This window comes from Strix aluco, chromosome 20 (genome assembly GCF_031877795.1).
Source record: "Strix aluco isolate bStrAlu1 chromosome 20, bStrAlu1.hap1, whole genome shotgun sequence".
NCBI lineage: Eukaryota > Metazoa > Chordata > Aves > Strigiformes > Strigidae > Strix > Strix aluco.
In genome coordinates, this window is record NC_133950.1 from 13,520,161 (window position 1) to 13,537,377 (window position 17,217).

The 17,217-nt window shown below is 48.8% G+C and overlaps 1 protein-coding gene across 3 annotated transcripts in view; it reads left to right on the forward strand.

Annotated features, from left to right (window-relative positions):
- NACC2 (NACC family member 2) overlaps nt 1-17,217 on the forward strand; it is a 63,124-nt gene that overhangs the window by 21,491 nt on the left and 24,416 nt on the right. The window contains exon 1 of one of the 3 annotated variants that reach the window (XM_074846000.1): nt 8,065-8,082. The exons of 1 other annotated variant lie outside the window; for it this stretch is intronic. The gene's annotated coding sequence lies outside the window, so the exon portion shown is untranslated. Of the gene's footprint in view, nt 1-8,064; nt 8,083-12,199; nt 12,820-17,217 lie in introns of those variants that run through there. One more of the 3 variants, XM_074845999.1, reaches the window with a different exon arrangement.

Genomic DNA, 17,217 nt, shown 5'->3' on the forward strand with positions numbered 1-17,217 from the left:
TTTTCCTTCTGGGAAAAAATATCAAGGGGCTGGCGTGCAGATCGGAACGGGAGCTTTCTGCATTTCAGGCTCTAATACAAATATGTCCGTTTCATCTCACGCTCTTCTACCGAGAGAGATGGCGAGTTCTGTTCAGCTCTGTGATGTCCCAAATAGCCAGGAGTGCGGTTTTACAACCCGTTCTTCGTCTGGCTGGGCGGTGGAGGGGGTGTTGGGGCTGGGTCTCATGCCCAGGACAGCCGTGATGGGGGGATCGTGGCTCTCCCGCATCCTGCCCTCCCCTGAAGTCATTCCCTGTGTGAGCTGAAGTGAGGTACGTTGCAGGGCCTGAAAAGCATCTCCTCTTTTAGACTTTGGGTTAGAAACCAGGGGCTTGTGGTGTGGCCCTTTGACAGCGTGTGTCCTTCAACAGCAAGTGATGTTTGCCTGCCCGGGATGGGGTGAATGATGCACCAATTTATCTTGTGTGGTACAAGCCTTGTCGTGGTTGAAAAGCTGTTTTCTTTCCATGGGTTGGAGTTCCGGTTAGATTAGAGGGAGGTGAGGTCCAGGTAAGCTGAGCTTTGCCCATGGGCTTCACCCCTGGGCTTTGGTGGATGCTCTTCCTGCTTGGTGCAACCAACTAGAAAGTTGCTCATCTGCTGTCCCCCTCACACAGGCCCCTTGGGAAGTGGGATGACCACCTTCATCAGGGTGGGAGAAGTGCCTCGTAGGAAGCTACCTTGCTGTGAGCTGAGGTTAAGAAACCTCTGCTCGAAGCTGAGTTTCCTCCTGCCAAGTGACTGTGCTGGGTGCCAGCGGAGGCGCCCCGCAGGTGGCCAGAGCAGCTGCTCCTTCCTGCTCACCCGCCTCCAAAACTGCCCTTGGAAGTGGAGGTGAAGCACTGGGATTAGGCAGGGGGATGTTTGCTGACGTGTAATCCTTCACCAGCCCAGCCTTTGAACTACTTGTTAAAGTTTTTATTTAATGACATTTCGGCTGCATTGTGTAAGGTGCCCATAGCTGTTTTTTCTGCTTATGAAGCTGTTTCCAGAAAGAAGTAAGGAGCTGGGTGCTGGTATCTTTAATATCAACTTTAAAATTAATCCAGGGGAAGATAGCGTCTTGCATCTGGGCATCATTTACCCATCCCGTAAGGTCCAAGACCAGGGTTTCGTTGCTAACCCTTGGCCTGTTTGGCTTTGCAAGGGGATATTTCTCCTGCCTCTTGAGCAAAAGCATGCAGGGTTTTACTTCTCGTGGGGGGCTCAGGGGTTCCTCCCGTCATATCCAGACACTCCCGCCTCCGCTGGAAGCTGTCGTCCTGCTGGTTTCGCGTGTTCTGCCTCCTTTGGCAGCCCGTTGTGAAAAGTTAATATCTGGTCATTGGTTTTGGCTGCATCTCCAAGGCAACTTCATTCATACGCCAGCTCCCGGTTCATACCGATCCGGACATGCCTAGATGACTAACTCCCATCTCCTGTTACGCTGTCCCAGAAGAGTTGTTAACTCCTTCGGCCCAGGTAGGTGGTGAAACAACAGGGAATGGGCAGACAGAGCAGCTGGGTGCCATAAACACCCAGCAAACGCCGGCTTGCTCTGTGCCCCCTCCATCCTTTCTGCTTTGGTTTGCTTCCCAGCACCCCGTCCAGCCTGGAGAGCAAAGAGCTCATCGCTGTTTAAGATCCCTTTCAGTGCAGAAAGTTTGTTTCTCCTGAAATTATTATGCTTTGTTATCCCTTCATTTGGGCAGAATATTGCCTTTGAGATCTAAACTCACTGAAAAATTGCATTGGTAAAAAAGAACGTGGCTGCACGCTAGCAATACACTGTGAAATGCAGCTAAAATTTAAATTTGCATTTCATACAAGCCGAGGGGGGATTTGTCTCCGAAGGGCAGGCGATGCAGCGAGACCACTGCATTCCCGGTGCGTGTTGGGGGTCCGTGAGCCCTGCGAGATGGAGCTGTAACAGGTTAAACGTGGAGAGGCCCAGCGTTGCTGCAGTGCCTGGTCCCTCGCTGATGTGCCTATTTCTGTATGGGTTTGTCAGATACAGATTTACAGCCCCCAGAGACTCCTTTTGATTCTCACCGAAAGATGTAGGAAGGAGGAAAATGAGCCAAACTCTGGGTTTTTTCTCTGTTTGTTTCTCTCGCGGCAGTGCTGAGAGGTGCTGTTGCACTAGATGATGATATGTCCTTATCATATCCCGCAGCGCCCGGCGACTCCCCATCGGGGCGAGTGGCCAGTCCCCAGCCCCATGCCGAGGTTTGACCGTGGGGCTCTTCTTCCAGCCTGGGCCCCTGGGAAGGAAGGAGCGGGGCTGGGAGAGGGGCAGAGCAGGCCTAGCTCGCACCAGCACCAGGCAAAGCTCGGCTTGAGCTTGACGAGCATCGCGAGGCTGCGACTCTGCGCTCATCCCATGGTGTGTTTGACGTGGCCCGTGTGTCCGACGAGGATGTCTTTTCTCAGGGTGCTGGAGGTGATTTGGTCGGAGCGTAGGCACAGGTAGGAAAGGCACATCAGGTTTACTGGTCACATTCATGCCCTCCTTCCAGCCTAAGAGGGGTATCGCGGCAGAAATCGAGGGTCAAGATAGCTGCGAGGATCACTAAGATGTACAAACTTGAAACCCTGTTAATTTTTTAATGCCTAATGGGTTTTGGGAGATCCGTTACACTGAAACATCAGGCAAAGAATTAAACACGCTGGGAATATGAACCTGCCGTGGCTCGTGACCGTGCCTGAGCGGCTGGACGAGGCTGCTGACCGCAGCGGTGGTGGTACACAGTGGGAGAGTTAATTAGAGAAATATCGGGAGGATTACCCCAAGGACCTGGGGTGCACCTTGGTCGGAGACCATTACCCCGTGCACCACATATGAAGCCTCTGTCTCACCAACCTCCTTTCTCCAGGTGCTGCTTTCCCTTCCTAGAGAAGAAAAACAGCTGGAGGACTGTTTGAAATGTAGCTGCTATAACTCTTAAATTTTAATAATAGATTACCATTAGTATCAGCCTTATATAATGCACACCTCATTATTGCTTACTCAGAATAATTTCGCAGCCTCCTTATAGAACCTTGGAACTTTATTTGCTGAGTATAAAATATGCAGAAATGCATGAATAGTTTTAAGACTTGGTACCCTAAACTAATACAGCGTGCTTTTTTTTTTTTTTCCTGCACCATGATTGAAGTCAAATTAACATATTTACCTTCAGTGCTCCCAGGAGTAGCATTAAAAAATTCAAGAGGTGATTCAGAATAGTCTCCGATTTACTGTGTTTAAAGCTGGATTTCATTTCTCAATAAAACCATGCAAACACTTGACTCCCTTTCAGCTTTGCAGCCTCTTTCCTCCCTGTGCAGGTTCTTGGACTTATCAACAGATGGTAGCAGTATTATTACCGCCGCGTTCCCAAAAGGAAGCTTTTTATTTTATTTTATTGGTTTTTCAGGATGGGGGAGAAAGCAGGGACAGAGAATAAGGGAGGGAATGAGTTATAACAAATAGCACAGAAGCGTAGCTGCTATTTTAATCTGAAATAAGGAAAAGTATTGAGCGTGATTTTTGTCTTGCTGCCTGCGAGCGCTGGGTCGCTGGGTAATGTTGGTTACATTATCATGCTCTGCCTCAGTTTATCTGTGTGTGATAACGGTTTCCTAGGGCAAATCATGAAGCTTAATTTTTGCTATATGTTGACATCTTCCCAGGAAGAAAAGCTGTGTAAATGCAGGGGTAGGAAATGGAAACGGTTGCTTTATTGCCCAGCGGTTTCTTTATTATTACCAACGATTACCCAGGAGCTGTCCTGCCTGTGCCGTGATTTATTCCTACAGCTATAGGATGCTGCTCCTAGAGCTCCCAGGATTTCAGACCCTGTGACAGTCAGGTTCAGGGGTGCAAATCCATGCCCTGAAGCCCCAGGCTGTTCCACCATTGCTTCTGCTGTGGGCTCCTCGGGGGAAGCACTGTCTCTAAGGCACATCAGTGCTGCAGGGAAAGCTTTGACCCTATCAGTTTTCCCGGCCAGGTAATAAATATTCTGGGGAGAGGGTCTGCGTAAGGAGCCCTTTGCTCAGCTGGGGCGAGTTGGTACCCCCTGAGCAGGACAACTCCGCCTAAAAATTTTGTTTACCATGGACTAGATACTGCAGCAGCTCTTTTCTTCCACGCCTGCTCCTAGATTAGGAAGTTATTTCAGCAGATGTTGTTTCCTAAGAAAATGGGTTAATGCTTGGTGGTTAGAACAGTGTGGCAAAAAAGCTTATTTGTGTGAGGTTTTGGCTAATTGCCTTGCAAGTGTTACAGAGCGTTGCAGCAAATTTCCTGGATTTCGCAATCGTGATGGTTCTGGTCTAACTGGCCAGAAAGATTTTGAAAAATACACAAATAAATGGAAAAATAGAGGCAAATCACTTGCCGCGTTGCTGTAAAAAGCTGAAGGATCTTAAGTCTGGGGTGAAAAGTCTCCAGGTGTCTGAGCAACTAATTGAGAGTTTGGGCTGAACAGATCTCAGAGTTTTATCATCTTTCAATTGATGAAAGATGGATATTGCTCTGGGGCAGGCCAGAACAAGCCCCTCTTAGAAATAAGAAGTAACTCCCAGGCTAAGAGTTCCCTGGGAGAACTGGGGTGGTTTTCCTTCCCAGCTCATGGGAATGTCTTTGCGGGGTTGTTGCGTGGGTGTGCAACCACCCTCTGCTGCGAGGGCAGGGACCTGGGGAGGTGGCGGGTCCCAGCTCTGACGTGGAAGCTCTTTCTCAGCATGGCAAGGCCTCGTGGGCCATATTCCCTTGTTTTTTTTTCTGGGAGGTGAGTGTCAGGGTGCTGTGGGAGCTGCCTGGGGCTGCTCTGGTCTCGCTCTGCCAGCGGTGCGCTTCAGGGACGATGCTGCTGAGCCGGGGTTACTCTTTGGGGTCACCCCATTCAGACGGGCACATGGTCCCCAGCCCCACTGGGGCTTTTTTCCACGTCTGCTCCTACGTAACGAAGGACCAAAGCTTGTTCTCTGGGTTCCCCAATTTGGGGACAAGCAAGGTGGCTGCCGCCAGCACCCCGCACACAGCCCTGCTGCCTCCACCTCCCTCTCTGCCAGCTCCTCGGGAGCCGGGGCGCTGCACTGGCAGGCAATAAAAAAAAGGAGGGGAGATGTATTTACAAAATGCACCTGTGGAAGGTACTGGTGCAGGTGACATCAGAGCCTGGACTGAGAAATGGGGTTGGTTTATGTTCGATAATATTTGTGTGATTCCTGCTGCTCCGTACCGGGACGGTCGCGTGGTGCGTCTCGCTGTCATGATGCCATCTCGGTGGGGAAAGCTGCCTGGCCCCGGTCTCGCCCACCGGCATCCCAGCTGCTGGCAGCAGGATGCTCCCCACCACTGCCTCGGCTCGCGGGCGCGGGTCCCACCCAGCACTGGTGGAGGTGGAAGCTGCTCTGAGCCGGGAGGACAAGGAGGAGTTTCAATCTGCACGCAGCGAAGCCAGCAATTCAGTAAGAAAGGCAGGTGCGCGGGGAAATGCAAATCAAGTGTTGCTATTTCTAAGAGCATCACTCGAAAAAGACTTTTACTGTGTCGAAAAGTGCGATGGTGATGAGCTGCGGCTGGCGGGGCTGGAAGGAAACCTCAGGCTCTCTCCTGGGCATCTCTGCACTGCCCGCCCTCGGGGTGCTGTGGGGAAGGGTGGCCACAGTGCCACCCTGCAGCCAGTCCTGCCGCCCTCTGCCGCGGAGAAAACCTATTTCTGCGCCAGAGCCCCCAGGGCCACGTGCTGGCACAGCCACGGGTCGGGGGCTCGCGGCGTCGGCCAGCGCCGCATCCCCACGCTGCTGGTTAAATCACTAATTAGTTTCCATCTGAGCAGCAACATAAACTGGGAATAAATGGACTTGGCTTCATAAACTTAGCGCTTAAATATTTTCCCAGGCAGGAAAAAAAACATTTGCTTTCCATGCAAAACATATAAATCTTGGAAAAGTTCCCAAAGTTGCGTGTTTAACTGTTCAGATCTGTGCCTTTGTAGAATAGAAGTGGTTATTCCCCTGCATAATTATTTTTCTTTTTAAAAGGAAGCTGAAATGTTTGCGAGGAAGACATTTTAAGCGACTGCTGGGGATGAACAAGAGTGAAGGGAGAGTCAGGTTTAATGATGATTGCTTCGCTTTGCTTTATCGCTGTTGGAAATGAAGCACCTTCTCCTCATCCCCTCCCCGCAAAGACTAGCCACAAATGCTGCTTTTACCGTTGTGTTTTGGGGCTGTTTCTGCTTGTCTTATGAGTTTTATTGAAACGTGTATCTGGTTGCTAGTTTCTTTTTAATCCTACCGAAATACAAGAGCTGTTACTGGAGTTTATTTAACGCGATGGAGTCTTTGCATAGTTAAAATTGCAGATGCTGTATAAAACACAGGCTCTCTCCTTCCTTCCCAATGGCCCCGGTGCGGAAGACGCTGCATGTTGGATGCTCCTTTATTTACCCGGTGTGGGCAAGGGGTGGAAGGGAAGGGGGCAGGAGCAGCCTCCTCCAGCCAGGGCAGTGCGTGGAGGGGAAGGGCCGTCGGTGCTGCTCGCCCCTTTTCCGCTTGCTGCGGTGGCAGATGAGGGGTGCCCCTGGGAAACGGGGGGCTGACACCCAGCGGGGGCGCTTCTGCCTCTGGCCACTAGCACCACTCGCCCAGGATGGAGATTTCCAGAGAGGCAGGTGAGCTTTCTGCAAAGATCCATCACTTATTTCCTGCACTGCCCCTCCCTCGTGCCCACGCCATGAGAGACCCCACTTCAACTATATAAATATAGAGATACAGAGCACAGATTTATTTTTGCGTAAAATCACTGTTTTGTGTAAAATCACTGTTTTGCATAAAATCACTGTTTCACATAAAATCCCCGAGGAGATGCTGTGGAGACCCGTTGCAGCGGCTGGCGTGATGCACAGCTTGTGTCAGCGTCGTCCTGTCCCCATCCTGGGGGTGCGGGTGGGCAGTGGGGGGGCAGCACCCCCAGCCCCGCTGTGGCACCGGGATGGGCACCGGAGATGGAGAAGCAGGTCTGTGGTGGCTGTCCTGCCTGGAACAGGGCAGGTTTTGGCATGAGGACAAGTGAAATGAGTTTGGTGGTCTCCTTATTTGATGGACTGTCAAAACAAGATTATGGGGTTTTTCTCAGAGCTGGGATAAGGTGGGGTTGGGGTGCACCGAGCAGGAATTTGCCCAGGACAGCAGTGCACTGGAGGAGGCTTTCCAGCACATTGGCCCTTCATGAGCACCATGCACACATGGTTTGAAAGCAGCTAGAAAATGAAAACACACAACAGTCTCCTATGCAGAGAAAAAAAACCCCAATAACCACCGTACAGCTTCTCTCCATGAGGCCTTTCTGATGCTTTGCTGTCATTAATAGTCACAATTCCAGAGCTAGAAATGTTTAATTTATTTGTGTTCTCCTAACACCTTTCTGTTTCATAACAGTAATCACCTCTCCCGGTTTGGCCGGGAGGCAGCGGTGTCTGCCGCGCTCCCTGTAATCCAGGAGTGAATCAAAGCAACTTTTTACAAAACAAGATTCTCTCACTGTTGCAAAAGAGCTTTGGGGAAATCTGGTTTTTGTGGTTAAGGATCTTACTCTGATGCACAAGGAAAATTATGTGTAGCTTTTATTTGGCCCAAAGGATTCTTACAACATTATCCGTATTTCCTTTAATTTGTGGGATTTCTAGTAAATGGGCTTAAAAATAGGTCCGGGCAAGATGCCAGGGTACATACGAACAGCAAAAAAGCTTTGCAGGCTGCGAGCAGCTCGCTTTCACTTCTCCCTCAGCGCGGGCTGGGGGGACGGAGCAAACGCTCACCTTTTGGGGTTAAGTTTAATGACGTCTCTGGAATTCTTTGGAAGTTGCTGTTGCAGAAAAGATCCTTTAACTCTTTGATAGAACCGATGCAATATTGTTGAGCTGGACACAAGCCTGGAAAGGGAGCAGGACGAGCTGTAGTGCCAGGGGAGGACAAGAGCATGGGGGGACCCAGGGGGGACCCTCACACGAGTCCTTGGACCCACTCAATTGATGGGATCTGGGGACCCTGGAAACCCGGCGTACAAGTAGGAGCAGAACATGGCGATGATACTTTTTTTTTTTTTTTTCTTTCAGCTTTTCATTCTCAGAAGTCTCTATAACCCTTTGGTAAAATGGGAAAAATCTAATAAGGGAGAGGCTGTGGCTGGGAGCTGCACTCCCAGCCAGGGCGACTGTTGGGTGCCTGGCTCCCTTTGGTGATGTTTAGCTGGCTCTTTCTTCAAAATCAGTCTTGGTTCAAGTGACTTAAAAATGCATTTTTCCCTGGGGACAGCCACCCACAAAAGCCTTTCATTAAGATGTAGTGCATTTATGCAGCTGGAGTCCCAGAGGTAAAGGGAAGGTAAGTGGGAAAGGATGCCAGCCGTGCCGTGCAGCAGCCAGCCCGCCTTGCTGCATGTTCCTCTGCTGGACAAGGGCTCCTTGAGGCTTCCCAAAATGTGTGAATTTTGTCCTACTTCTGCAAAATTTGGTTCATTGGATTTTAATTAAATCTTTGGGCATAAATCTGTAAAACTTCATTTTATTTTGAGTACCGTGGATGCTGCACCTCTCTGTTGTGAGTAGCTTCTTGGGAGATGAAGAGGAGGAACAGGGAGATGGATGAAGAGGAACAGGGAGATGGATGAAGAGGAGGAAGGTTTTGAGCTTCCTGGAAGCAGCAGCAGTGTGTTGGGTCGGTGCAGTGGGCAAGGAGCAGCATCTCAGTGCGGGAGTGTGGCAGCAGGGCCAGGGCTGGGTTGGGGTTGCAGCAGGTCCTGTGGGTCCTCTCCTGTGCTGCACCAGGACCACGCTTTTCCTTAAAAGTCAGTAACCTGAGAGTTGTCGTGGGAACCAATCTTCCAGGATCGTGGTGGCTGGGGACTGCAGTCCCATGAGCAATTAACCACACCGCCCAGTTCCCCAGTACCCTTTCTGGAGGAGGCAGGTGAATTTGCTGTAGCTCTTATAATAAGGGATAACACCCAGGATGTGTCTGGAGGGCACCCGGCGCCGTAACGCCAAGCCTCTCTGTCGGATGGCATCGCCGGCAGTTCAGCGGCATCTGGAGCCTTTTCCGTGGGACTGATGCTGGTGGGTGCTGGTGCCGGTGTGGGAACGCTGCGGGGCAGCACCCGGCTCTGAGGGGTGTTTCTTCCACATTTCAGGAAAAAGCAGAGCAGTGAAAAACGACCCGTGCGACCAGTTTTGGTACATTGTGAGCAGAAATCACCTGTTTCCCTCTGGATGTGGAGCTGCTGAGCACAAGCACCCCAAAACACCTCTTTTCTCATTAAACCTCGGGGTTTAGCAGCTCCCAGCCTCGGGGAGCACTTTCCCTCCCGCGCCGGCTGGCGATGCTGAAGCACCAACCTCCAGCCAGCCCAACGCCGTGGCAGAAGTTCACATTCAAGCTGATTCTTCAAATTTACCTCCTTTGCTGGAGATCAGCTTTCCCAGCTGCCCCAGAGCAAAAGGCTCCTGTTGTGTCTTCAAAGACCAAGGTTAAATGAGCCGCTGCAGCGCAGCTGGGTGGTAAATGCAGGTTTTTTAGGGGTTGAGGAGATGAGCTGGTGCCAGCGCTGGCCCGAGGGGTTGCGGCCAGGGCTGGGGGGCATCGCCAGGGCTGGGGCTTGGACGTGTGAGCTCCCCTCTGAGAACAGTGTCATCCCCGCTACACACGCCTATTTGATTTTTCTTTTTAAAAATAATTGGGTTTGTGCGTGTGGGTTGGCTTTTTTTTTTTTTTTTATGAAGATTTTTAACTGAGAGACAGCAAATTTAATATTTTCTGTGTCTTGGATGTGTTGTGATTTACATTTGATTTTAGGCATAATTAGAAATGCAAGTAGAGCGCTTTGTGTTTTACCTCTGCTTCAACTATTTATGGCATGATATGCAAATGAAGCAAGCTATGAATATTAAAGATTAGAGTATGTTACAAAGTATCACTGTCTTTAATGAGTTCAGTAATGGGCACAGGCTTTGCACACACTTTAATATGGAGGTATTTTATGTTGTGTGCCGTCTGGGCGGCTCTGCAGCTATCGATGCCGTGTTTGGTTACATCCCAGGAGAGCGGGGCTGTGATTTAAACCCTCTCCAGCCCCGGATCGGCTGCAATAGGTAGGTGCGATTTCCAAGCGTGCCCATGACAAAGGCGGCTGCGGCTGGCGAAGGGTGTTGATGGATTATTTCACAGAGACTGTTTCAGTTCTCGTCTAGGTCAATCCGTTTCATCTGCTGCAGCGTTGTAGATGGATCTGAGAATATGAAAGCGCTCGTCGACCTTTCAAGGTGCTTTGCAGCACTGGGAGGGAATCTTAAACACGCTCCTGCCAAAATGGAGCTGCTGCCTGTAACATCACATAGACCCCAAGAAATTAATTTTGCCGTTCCTTGCCAATTAGACTTATTGACATAGAATTATTTTTAGGTTTATTGACACATCCGAAGGCATTTGAAGGAACATCTTATCTACTGGATAGCAGAGGCTTGGGAAGCGGGGCTCCTCACATTAACCCTTTCTTGCCTTAGGAGTCCGGGCAGCCCGGTTTTCTCTCTAAACCAGTAAACAGTTTTACCCCTAAACTGGCATCATAGTTATAAAAGAGAAAGGGAATGGTGTTTTGGGGCACTGCAATGTGTACAAAGATTTCATCCATGGGTAATCTGAAGAACAAACTTCTGCTCGAGCACTGGGGTCCCTGCGGGATGCAGCGGATGCTGCGGGGTGATGCCGGGGGGATGCGGGGCTGCGGGAGGTGGGGGAAAAACCAGCCAGATACAGAAAAAAACAGAGTTTGTGCCAAACGGGGTTTGGAGAGGGTGGGTGGCAGGGAGGGAGAATGAAGCATGCCCCAGGGAGCGTGCTTTTCAGATTTGAGGTATTTAAATTACAAATTTTGATGAGGAAGATTGTCAGCAGTATTCAAAACAGTGCTTAAATTCTTTTGAAACACTGTCGAGCTGTGCTGTGGCAGTTGAAAAGTTTGGCACACAAGAACTTGGCCCAGAAGTTGCTGCTTGGGTTTTTTTCCTTTAAAACTCAATTCATCTGTATTCAAGTATCCCACATGCTTAAGAAAAAAAACCCACCAGGCTCATGCTGGTTTGAGACAGACCCTTGTGTGCGAGGGAGACTGCAGAAGTGATGTTATCTCTGATATTAGGGGGTTTCCTTGTCAGTTCATGAGCGTTAATAGCTATTTATACTTGTGTATTTAAAAAAATAATAATTTTATAGTCTTTGTCTCTGCTCATAAAAACAACCAGCAAACTAAACTGGAATTTAGAATATGCTTGGGATCCACTGGAGTATTAATCCATATGCATTAGCTACCATTAGCTACCAGTTTTTTTGATGGGTCAATTGGTGTTCGTCGGTGAGGGATCAGCTCAGGGTTTGCAGCACACGTCTGCAGTATGTCGTGAATGTTGGGGAGACTTTCTTCCCTCCAACCTCTGACCCTCCTCTGCTGCATGAGGCTTGGATCTCCCTAAAACCCCCAAATTTAAGCTTTAGCTAGAGCTGTGCGTCAGTGGGGCTCTGCTGGGGCATTGGCTGTTCAGCTGTGGCACAGCAGCACAAAACTTGTAAGATGTTAGCGTTGGCTCTGAAGACTTACTTGACCATGTAGAACATATGTTTTAAAAATATATATAGATAATATATTAACCACATATAATCTATATTATAATATCATATATATAATATAATATTCTGGGCTGCAGTATTGTCTGGGGGTGTTTTAGGGTGCGTTACAGAAATAGTCACATTCTGAAGCTTTGAGTAAAATTTGTTGGACCAGTGAAGGGGTTTGTTGCAAGAGCAGAGAAGTCAGAAATGAAAAGTTGGCGTTGAGTCTCCTGTACCCTCCTGCCTTGATGCTGCGAGTGGGAGATGAGTCTGCAGGGGGGGTTTCCCCCTGGGAAAGGGGGAGAGAGAGAATTGTTTGCTGAAGTGTGAGCAATAGATGCAGTGTATGAAAAATGCAGGTCTTCTGCTCTGCCCCATCAGCCTGGGGAAAGTGGGCATCAGGTTGAGGTGATCACCTCATGTCACAAATTTTGGGTTTCTCAGAGTTTTTGTTCAATGGCCAGAAACCTCAGTTTTGTAAAACATCCTGCGCAATCTAGTATTTGCTTCTATAAACCTGGAAGTAGAGAGTTAAATTTCTGCAGTCTATAACTTTCCTTTTCTGCAAGCTTATATTTCCATTAAGGATCAAGCTCAGATGCAATTGTAGCTTTGCTTTATAGAGTATTAAAAGTTTAATGTATAAATGTCTTCCTTCGCCAGAACTTTTTGGCAGTGTTGTTTTCCAGTGCTGAAATTTCTACAAAAACATGGAGATCCCGAGAGCTGCAAGGGCTTAGCTGCCCTTGAAGGGTTAATGATATTGTGCCTACTTTTTTTTTTTTTTTTTTTTAAAGCAGGGAGAATAGGCTGTAGCCAAAAGTAAAAGTCATTAATTTTAAGACAGAGATGTAAGCAAAGTTTCCTTCCCCTCTGCAGGTTGGTCAGGGTAGGCTATGCAGTAATTGAAAAGTAAAGGCAATTGAATTACAGGCTTCTGTCCAAACGGAGCGCGATTTCTTCTTTTTTTTTTTTTTTTTTTTTTTTTTTACAACCTCCATTGCATCAGAACTAGGCAGTATTCCTGATGTTCTCATGTGTGTTAATGCTGACTCACAGACTAACTTGCACAAGAAAAAAAACACACAGGCAGCTCCACCATACTAGGTAATGAGCTCTAGCAAGAAGCAGCGTCTGATGTTTTGTAAGCTTTTTTTAATTGACCTTTTAAGATATTTACTTTATTTTAAGGCTTTCTGTTCCGTAGTGGCACGATGGTAGAACTGAGTCATGCATGTTATATATTGCTAGCTCTGCTGTTGTGTACTAGGAGTGAGGAGAATACAATTCAGCATGGCACTTGTCTTTTTGATGTGTTACGGATGTGAATTAATGTTTGCGATGGGATGCAGGCGATGCATGCTTTGCAGAAGGCATGGTGATGGGGTGCTGTATGCTTTCTGGTGGACGTAACTTAGTCGGGGTCTTGAGTTTTTATTAGATGGCAAAAAATTAAATTCTGCAGAATAATTGTATTTTTTATCCATGTCTCTCCCTTCCCCTTTTCCTTGCAGCAATCTGCGAAAAAAAAACCCAAACCACTAAAATGTTGCATTTTCTATTTTTGCTTCTCCTTGCTTTGAGAGCTCTTAAAATCAGTGATAGATAAGAAAAAAAAAAAACAACAAACAACTAATTAAATAATAATGGCAATAACACGCTTCGCCTTGGCTGAATGACTGCACTTTTTGGAGACAGCAGCCTGCCGGGTGGGTGACCTCGGGCGGCGGTGCTGTGCCCAGGCTGCCGGTGACTCACCTTGCAGCAGGACAGAGCCCGGGGAGCCACCACCGGTGCCGGGGCTGTGCCAGGGTCCCCCAGGATTGCTCCCGGGGCTGTGCCGGGGTCCCCAGGGTGAGCCCCCAGCACCCCATCCCCGGGCTGCCCTGGCCGTGGGGCTGCACGCACCGGCTGGGCTGCATCATCACCGTTCATTTAATTCACTTTTCCATCTTTTTCCCCCCCCATTCCCTGCCCCGGCTTCCAGTTCTTTACTTTCTGTGCGAACTTTGAGGATTATAAAGCAAACGTAGCTCCGTGCCGCATGTCTGCTGCGTGTGTGTTGCTTATGTGTTACTTGGTAATATTTGCAAATTCAGTTTCTGCTGTCTTAATAAGAAAGAAATAATCTTCTTTCACCCATCGCCACTGGCTGCTACACTAAAAATAGGGTACGTTAGCACTGCTCGCTGCTTGCCACTTGCAGCATTTCAAAAATAAATACTTCGGAGCTGCAGAAACAAATGCTGCAGAAGAGAAGAGGAGTCTCGCTATGACTGTCATTTGATTACCAAACTTAACCTCGTTTTCTTTCCCCTGCCAAAGACGGGCATTAAACTGTGCAGGCATTCACGGCATTTCGTGTTGGTGCCCCAATCCCTCTCCTTTCCCTTCCCCGGGTTTTCTCACCCCAAACCCCGACGTGAGCAGAGGGGAGGCTCGGTTTTGGGGTGGGGGGTGCAAAGACTTTTCCTTTTTGCTTCTCGGCTCTCTGACACAGCGACCTGTGGTGCGTGGCGGGGTATGCACAGCGTAGACCTGAAGTGCATTTTATTCGACTTTATTTAACTCTTTATTTTATTGAAGGCGTTACAGCAGCTCCGTGCTCAGAGAATGGTACTTCGCCGCTGAGTTTTGCAGTTAGCTGTTGCGTATTTTCCTTCGGGCTTATGTAAAAAGTGCGTTTCCTTTTCATTGAAAGGGGGGGAAAAAAAAAGAACCCAAACCCTGTAGTGAGAGCTGGGCGGGTGACACCCCTGTACCCGGGGGGGGACACAGGACTGGGGACAGCTCCAAGGTGATGGGCAGCTTTGGGGAGCCCCTGCCCGGCTGGGTGACATCCCCCTGCCAGCCTCAAATCCAAGGGTGGGCTTTTCCCCCTCGCTTCTCATTTACAGAAGAAAGGGAAGTTTCCTTTGACCCTTTGGGGCCTTCAAGGGCAGGACTTTTCAGTTCTTTTCTTTTGAGGGGCTTTGGCTGGGTGGGGGTGAAAGCCCTTGGCCGCTTTGTCTCCCACCCCCGGAGGGTCCTGCTGCCTTTGTCCCTGCCCCAGCTGCTGCCCAGCGCACCTTCCTGCGGGAAACTTAGGACTTTGGGGATTTATTTTTTTTTTTTTTTGGCGGGGGTGAAGTCTCCAAGTCTCTTTGTATGTTGGCTAAGGAAAAAGACAATTTAAATACATTATCTAATTATTTCTGATTACTCCTGGGGGAGCTCTGATGCCAGCATCTTACTCCAAGTCGATGCTTTTTTCCTTTGTTGTTGTCGCCTCACCCCGACCTTTCAGGCCTCAGAGCAGGAAAATAGCTTAGAAAAGAGCAAACCTGCCTTTTTCTTTTTTTTTTCCCAAAGCACATGAACGCAGAAACTGGGGATTCTCAAACTGTCATGGAAGTTGTATCAAATAACAGCTGCATTTTTTATGAACATCTTGTGATAAAGGCTATGACTTTACAAAAATCACGCAGACATGTACAAATTGTCCTGTTATATCCAAGAGCTGGAAAAAGAAGCTGCCATTAGAAAAAAAAAAAAGAGGATGTTTTGCTTGAATGGTCACATATCTTAAATAATCAGTGTAGCGGGGGTGGTTGGCTGGTTTTAATCCCGTTTTGTCCAAGTTTTCCCATTTGGTAGGAGGTATCCTTATCATCTGTCACCTGTAGGACATGACAACCCAAAGGGGACTGGATTTTTTTGGGTGACGATGGTGGTGGGGGCTCCTCCCGCACCCTGGGGCACAGCTTAGCTTGGGAGACAAGATTGCAAAATAGAGTTTATATCTGTAATTGCTAAGGTCATTTTTCCTGCATTTTGCCTGCATTTCTTCCCATGTCAAATGGACTGAAGCCATTTCAAACAATTCAAAAGTCGCTTGCTGCTCTATTTTTTAAAAAATATATTTAATAGAGGAGATTTTTAAGTTAGACATTATCAAATGTGACTGCATTTGCTATCTAGTCACAGTAATATTTTGTGTCTGGTTTTTTTAGGGGTTGTGAGGTCTGGTGGTGAGCAGGTTCTCCTTGGCTTTCCAGACTGCTGCCTTTTATTTCTTGGATTTTTAGGGGGGCTTTGGGTTGTTGGTGGTTTTGGATTGGTGGGGTTTTTTTTTTTCTGTGTTCTGGTCATAAAAAGGCATGGGCAGAATGGGGAGGAAGAAACAAAAATCCAGCCGTTCTGGTCTATGGTTTATTGAAGCAGTTTGGGCTTTTGCAACTTGCTGGTACAGCTTTGCCTGTGTTCCTCGGTGCTGTTTCTAGAGCAAACACACTTTTTTTACCATTTCCCTATGAGGGTGTTTCAGGGCCTTTTTTCTCCAGGAAAACTGGAGGTTTAGACTCTTACCAAGTGCCACCAGCAAGCTCGGCTGCTTTGTGCCCAGCAGCTATGAAATCTGCTGGAATTGGAGAAAAGGCCATGGAGTGATGCGGTTTTGGGGTGGGATCCCTTCAGGGTGGTCAGGCCAGGCTGCAGTCCTGTGGAAGGCATACCCTGGGAGGGATGGGTTGTGTGGAACATCTTGGTTCAAACTCTGATGTTTCATGGGAGGTTTTAAATGAAATCTGTCAATAATTTGCTAGGCTGGGGCACTCTGGTGCTTCTTACCAGCTTAAACGTATCCTGAATCAGTTTTAGTGTGTTTAGAGAGACACATGGGTTCCTGCTGGCATGCCTGGCTTGTTTATAGAGCAGATTCTAAGCAATATTAATAATTGGTATCTATTTTAAGTTGGTTTGTCCTGCGCTACCAAGCTGTCCTTGGCTGGTCCCACTCATCCTGCTCTGTTGGGTTTCTCCGAGGCAGGGGGTTGTGAGCAGGTTCAAGGAGGTCCCACCCGGCACCTGCCTGGTCCCTCCAGCTCTAAGGGAGCTCTTGCTGGAAGAAAAGAGGAGGAGATCCTTCTCCACCCACGGTCTGCCATCCGCATGGACAAGACTTCCTTCAGGTCCCTGAGTGGAGAAGTTTTGTTTCTGTAAAGCACATTTAATTTCAGTAATTTTCACAGATCCAGAGTGGATCTGCGTTTGCTGGAGCAGACTCCTTTCCTTCTCCAAGAGAGGTTGGTGGTGTCATGGTAGGAAGAGGTCTTGGGCTCTTGGGCTTGGCTGTCGTGGTGTCATCTCTGACCTCCTCCCTCCTTGGATGTCACCTTGGTCCCCTCTCAGTGCCTCAGCCTCCTCATCAACACCAGGCAGAGATCTCGTTGACCTGACACCGGGTTTGGATGAAGTGTTGAGCGCTCCCAACACACGGAGGTCCTGGAGGTCCTTGGCTGGGAGCGTCGCGGCTCTGCCGAGCGCTGGGAGGCTGCAGGTCCTGTGGGATGCAGAACAGACGTGTCAGTGCCGTTTGCTGAAAGAGCAGGGGAAGGCAGCCAGCCCTTGGGCGTTCGGGAGCAGCAGCAGTTTGCTGCTTTCAAGTTGAACTTAATGCACCAAACATCTGTTTGGACGGTGGAAGCGGAGGTACGAGCATGATCAGCAGGGAAGGGTCACGCCGGAGCATCACCGGCCCCGTCTGCGCTCCCTACGGTTATCC